The sequence below is a fragment of the Panthera onca genome, chromosome B2 (assembly GCF_046562875.1).
Source record: "Panthera onca isolate mPanOnc1 chromosome B2, mPanOnc1 haplotype 2, whole genome shotgun sequence".
Lineage (NCBI taxonomy): Eukaryota > Metazoa > Chordata > Mammalia > Carnivora > Felidae > Panthera > Panthera onca.
In genome coordinates this window covers 6139300-6145394 of record NC_138343.1, presented here as the reverse complement: position 1 = coordinate 6145394, position 6095 = coordinate 6139300, and the positions used below count along the sequence as shown (strand labels likewise).

At 43.2% G+C, this 6095-nt stretch overlaps 1 non-coding gene across 1 annotated transcript; it reads right to left on the bottom strand.

Moving 5' to 3' along the window:
* Positions 1 to 4700: 4700 nt before the first annotated feature.
* On the bottom strand, positions 4701 to 4785 carry TRNAQ-UUG (transfer RNA glutamine (anticodon UUG)). The gene has a single exon. It is a non-coding gene; the product is annotated as a tRNA-Gln (tRNA).
* Between the last annotated feature and the right edge of the window lie 1310 nt (positions 4786 to 6095).

Here is a 6095-nt window from a genome sequence, read left to right as displayed (position 1 = left end):
GGTTATGCTTGGAGGAAAGTGGTCAAAACCTACACGCGCCGGGGCGAGCAGTGGAAATAAAATATGGGGCCCAGGCTTTGGCATGATGCACAAGAGGGATCCAGTAGAAACACAGCTGAGCTGAGAGAAATTGGCATCTAAGCAAAAAAGGAGGAGGGGAGTCAGATTAAGAACCATGTTTCAAAGAGAATTGGAGTCTACTTACTGGTCCATAAAACACAGAGCGTACAAATAGATCAGAAATGTACTAATTTTGGGTAGTTGGGGGGAGGTGATATATCATTTTCCCAAAGCAATTCCAAGCCTTGATCTAAATGAATAAGTAAATAAAATCCCTTGCATACTTTGAAAATTGAAATGATCCTCAGGCTCCTTATATTCTACATATATATGTGCGAAGCAGACCAGGAACGTTGGGCAACGAGCAAAGGGGTCACATTCCCCAATGTCCATTTCAGATGTTGCCGAAGAAGATAGTGGAAAAGGAAAAACAGCCAGGAGGGTCCAGCCAGGGTTCCCAGAAAGAAATGGACCAGGGAAGCAACTCTTCTGGGGACAGGAGCAAAAATGCAATCAAGGTACCTCCCGGGTCACAGGGAAGGGGTCTTCACAGTTTCTACACCATGTGATTTCATAATCGTTCTAGAGCATTTACAGCTGTATCTTATGCCTCTTCCTTCCCATTGGATTTTGTTACTTCATCTATCCCATCCGTGTTTCAACATTTTATATATATGTGTGTGTGTGTGTGTGTGTGTGTGTGTGTGTGTGTGTGGGTGGGTGTGGGTGGGTGTGTGGGTGTGTGTAAGGGGCGAAGCACAGATCATTGGCCATGTTTTCCCCATGGGCCTCAGGAGCGAAACAGGTAGAGTCTGGATGGAGAAGACATGGGACCACCCAGAAACCTTGGACCTGACCTAAGTGTAGTAACTGGATGGGACTTGGGCCATCTCCCTTGGGGAGGGGTGTGTGTGTGTGCTCTGTGTTCAGGAAGAGAGAGTGAATAGATATTCAGTGACCAAAAGATAGATATTGAGTGACCAAAAGATAGACTGGGAGAGGCCCTGAAGGCTTACAAATATCCCTGTGCTTCTCTAAGTTGAGTTAGAGATAGGAAAGCCACCTGGCCAAGTTGTTAGGAAGGAAAGTAGTCATTTCTGATCTGGGGAAGTTAAGAGACATTGTGTCCTGTCCTCCCTATCTTCCTCTGCCACAGTGAGGTGACACTGGAGACCACATGTTCCACTGGGTGTGGCCTGAATCCCCCTTTCTAGAAGAACTATTCCAGGGAGTGGCGTCACCAGCATCAGCTTCTGACATGATTGAGAGTTTAGGTTTTCTTGTGTGAAACCATGGAGATCTGAGAACTTGTATGTTGCACCGATTACCCTAAGGAGACTCAAACTCCAATTGCTTAATTTGAAATCCCCTAGTTTTTCAAGCATAGCAAAGCATTATAATTTGTAATTGAAATTAAGAGTGTTTGACATCTATCTGTCATCTTGCCGTCCATTCTTCTAGTATCTGTTTCAACCAGACCTTACTGAAAGGTCAGGGGCACCTGGGTGGCTCAGTCAGTTGAGTGTCTGACTTCGGCTCAGGTCATGATCTCTAGGTTCGTGAGCTCCACCCCTAAATGGGGCTCTGTGCTGACAGCTCAGAGCCTGGAGCCTGCTTCGGATTCTGTGTCTCCCTCGCTCTCTGCCCCTCCCCTAGTCACACTCTATCTGTCTCTGTCTTTCAAAAATGAATAAACATAATTTTTTTTAATAAAGGTCAAATTACTACTATGTCTGTGGTCAAACAGGGGAGGCACAGGGAGATCTGTTCACCTCTTGAGTCTCAGCTCAGGGGTGGCCTCCTCTAAAATTCTAGTGCTGACACCCTTCTTCACTCAGAAGAGCTGACCATTCTGTCTTGGGTTCCCTGTTGACCTATTTAATCTCAAACAAGAGAATCCAACTCTAGCCAGTTCATGCAGAAAAAGAAAATATTTATCTATTAAAACACATCGGGTAGCTTACGGATCCTTTGGGAGGACAGAGAACAAACACAGAGGGCCACAGCCAAACCAATGGCCGAAAAGCATATTGTAGAAGTGGGTTCGGTAGAAATGTCACTGCCGTTACCTACCCCAAGGCACAGACCTTTCAGTTTCTACCGTCAACGCAATCCTGGTGGGCACTCGAACGTGCTACTCTCCCTCTGCTAGGCTAGGACTCAGAGCTACCAGCACCCACACGATGCCTGATTCTTTGTTTCACTCGCTCCCTCTTCAAAATCTAGCCCCCATCATAACTGAGAAGTAAGGCTGAAAACATGAGTAGATGGTTTCCCCCAGACAGGAGCGTGGAGCCAGTAACTTGGGAAATTTCCCGAACACAAGACAAACGTTCAGGGTCTCGGTGGCCAAAAGAAAGGACCAATTGCCACCGCATCCATGTCTCTACTGCGGCTGTGGACCACCACAGGGAGGTGATAGAACTTACTAAGTATGCGTAGAATGGACGAGATAACAAAGGATGGCCAGGATTGAAGCATTTGGTTATTGCTACTCACACCGCCTCACTTTAAGTGGCACACGAGCGATTGGACTGTAGAGCAGGCCATATGGCTCCCGTGAGTGCAACCGAGTTATTATTTCAGCCCCATCCAGTTCAATAGCAATCAAAGCCGGAGCTACAGAGAACGAGCTCCAACTGGAACACTCAGCCCCGTCCACCACCAAGAGGAGCCCAGGCTTTAATGGGACACCGAAGAAAACGGAGGAGGCTCTCACCATCAAAGCGAGTGGGGAATTAGAACAATTTCCCTGACACTCCAGGCAAAAGTGGGCAGTCTGTCTGGATTATCTAGGTCACTGCTGCAGACTCTTACGTTCATTCCGCCCGTGGAGGACTGTCCTGTTAGCTCGTTACCACAGTAACTAACTCAGAAACACGCACAGGGTAAAAACACCCTGGTTCCTAGCAATCCCCTTTTAACTATGTTTAAAGGTCCATTATTTCTGGTCATTTTGATTCAGGCTGGCTTGAAAAGAACCACCCTTGGAGGTGGGTTGCAAATGCCACACACGCTCAACTTGTTATTACGTATAGAGCAGGATGTGTCAAATCAAACGATAAGAAATGAGGATCCAATTCTCTTTCGGGCTGACTTTCAGGATTCCCCCATGATTATGATAGGAATGAATCACCTGCAATGATATTTAGGTTAGTAATGCCATTGTAATAAAGTGTGTAATTTAGGTTGGGCTCCATTATGTCGGGAGAATTGCCACACACTCACCTGTTTCTCTGGCTCCTCGGCTTTGCTCCTGTGGCTCGCTCAGGGCACTGTTAATTGACACAGTTAAGAGTGAAGACTGATTTACAGGACCCAGAGGAGCCACTGGCAGAGTGAGGTTTATGTTCTCGGGAGAAGGTTTTATATACTCTGCATCGACTTCCTCCCCGATACCCCAGTTCTTCTATCCATCAGCGCAAACCCCAGGGTGGGGGCTCCAACAGTATGAGTCTCATCCACTCACTCTCCCCTCTGCTTGCTTTTTTCTCATTATTTCCTGACACTATAATACATTGTGATAAAGGATCTCCAAACGCCTAACTATCTTTGAAAATTCTTTTCCCATGCTTAGGAGGGGAAACGAATACAACAGAGTAAGTGTGTTCTCTTCATTGTATCAGGGAAACTCATGTTCATTGCCACTAAGTGAATTTAGCTTTGGAGACACTGCCTTTCGGCTCGCCGTTGAAACCCTTATTTACCAAGCAACCACTTGATCTGTCTAGCTTAACATCTTAACTAGGAAAATGAAAAAAGCCGGGAATTAAGTGGTTGTTTTTCACATGCAGAGTCAGAGAACAAAAACAGGGGCCCACATCTGTACTTATTTTGGTTCTGTGAGTCTTACACCTCATCTTAGGAGATCAGCACCAGCAAATGGCTGTTAGCTGGGATAATTATACAGCACTCTGAGCAGTGAGCATAATAACACTGTGAGTGTCCAAGGGTTTGAACAATTTGGGCTGATTTTGTATAGTGTATAATTTACAGTAAAGATTCGGAATGCCTTTTTTTTTCTTTTAAGAACAGCTTTCATCCTTTTGCTCCAGATTATTATACATGGAGACACATATTCACAGTCCGAGCTGATACACATGAATCTAAACATCTGCGAAACGAGGATAATTTTATTGGCATTTACACCACACATTGGTGTTTCGTGCCATTTCTGCGGGTGATTGTCAAAGCCCCGGATGTTAGTGGAAGTTCAACTACGTCTAAAAATGTATCCATTTGGGGGAAAGAGGAGACATTCTGAAAATGCTGGAGGGGCGCCTGGGTGGCTCAGTCGGTTAAGCATCTGACTCTTGATTTCAGATCAGGTCATGATCTCACAGTTCGTTAAACCAAGCTCCACATCGGCCTCTGCACTGAGCATGGAGCCTGCTTGGGATTCTCTCTCTCCCTTCTTCTCTGCCCCTCTCCCCTGCTTATATGAGCACTCTTTCTCTCTCTCAAAACAAATAAATAAACATTTTTTTAAAAGATTGGCTTCTGGGTAAACATATTTTTAATTTTTTTAATGTTTATTTATTTTTGAGAGAGAGGGAGACAGAGAGTGAGTGGGGAAGAGGCAGAGAGAGATGGAGACACAGAATCCAAAGCAGGCTCCAGGCTCTGAGCTGTCAGCACAGAGCCCAATGTGGGGCTCAAACCCATGAACCATGAAATCATGACCTGAGTCAAAGTCAGACGCTCTACCAACTGAGCCACCCAGGCGCCTCTGGGTAAATATATTTTTTAAAAATGTAAAAATAATAACTGGATATTTCTGGGATAAATTTTATTTTTTCATAGCTAATTAATTTATATTACTTTTTGTATTATGTGATGATGCTCAAAGAAATCCAACTCCCTAGAAAGTACAGTATACAGATAAGGAAAAAAAAAAAGAACATTGTTGTGCCTGAAAGTAGTTCACTGCATCATTGTTTTGAGTTAATTCTAGCAACTGTTCTAATGACCTAGTCCATTTGTCATAAAGAACTAGTTAGCCAACAGTTTAGGCATACATATCATGAGTTTGCTGAATAGTTACTGAAAATTTATCTCGTACACTGAATTTATCATTTGAGTTCAACAATATTAACTTCAAAAGGTGGCTTCTTAGTAATACTGTGTGTCTTCTAAATCAAAAAATAAATGTATGGAAATAAAAAAATATCAACAGCCTTGGAAATTGTAATCAGTATTTAATTTTTTTTTTCCAAACCAAGACTAAGATTAGAAACTTGCATGGAGAATTAGAACACAAGAGGTGAGGTGTATTGCAACATTTAGTGGACATAAAGAAAGTTGACATCACAAGAAAAGGATGAGATGAATACGTTTTTAACTATTTTGTTAACTATTTCTGATAATTAAAAAAGCATAGAGATTTAGGTAATAAATGCTGGTGTGTCCACAACTGAGCCTGTGAAATGTGACAACTGAAACCCCAGGTAAAATAGTCTCTGACTGAACCTTTATACCTTCCTACCAGTCACTAATATTCATTTACTTTTTAAAAATATATATATGAAAGTTTTCTAGAGCAGATCTTCAGACTTAGGTAAAATTACCCTTAAGGATATACATAATGTCTCCTCAGAGCATAGGCACTTTAGATGGAAGCAATTCACTATAACTTCCACAAGACTTTTTTCCTACCGTGATCTTCCTGAGAAGGTACCTATTTTTGAGGTGTTAGGTTGTTCTTTTTTATATGTTTATTTACTTATTTTTGAGAAAGAGAGAAAGGGGGGTGGGCAGAGAAAGACAAAAGAGAGGGAGAGAGAATCCCAAGTAGGCTCCATGGTGTCCGCATAGAGCCCCATGAGGGGCTTGGATTCACAAATTGCGAGATCATGACCTGAACCAAAATCAAGAGTTGGATGCTTACCCAACTGAGCCACCCAGGTGCCCTGAGGTGTCAGGCTATTCTCCCTTTCCTATCTCTCCTTTCAAAATCACTCTTTTCTCCTTTTACATAAACCTTTCAGAACAACTAAGACGATCAATGCTGACAATATCAAGAGATAGTAAAGAGA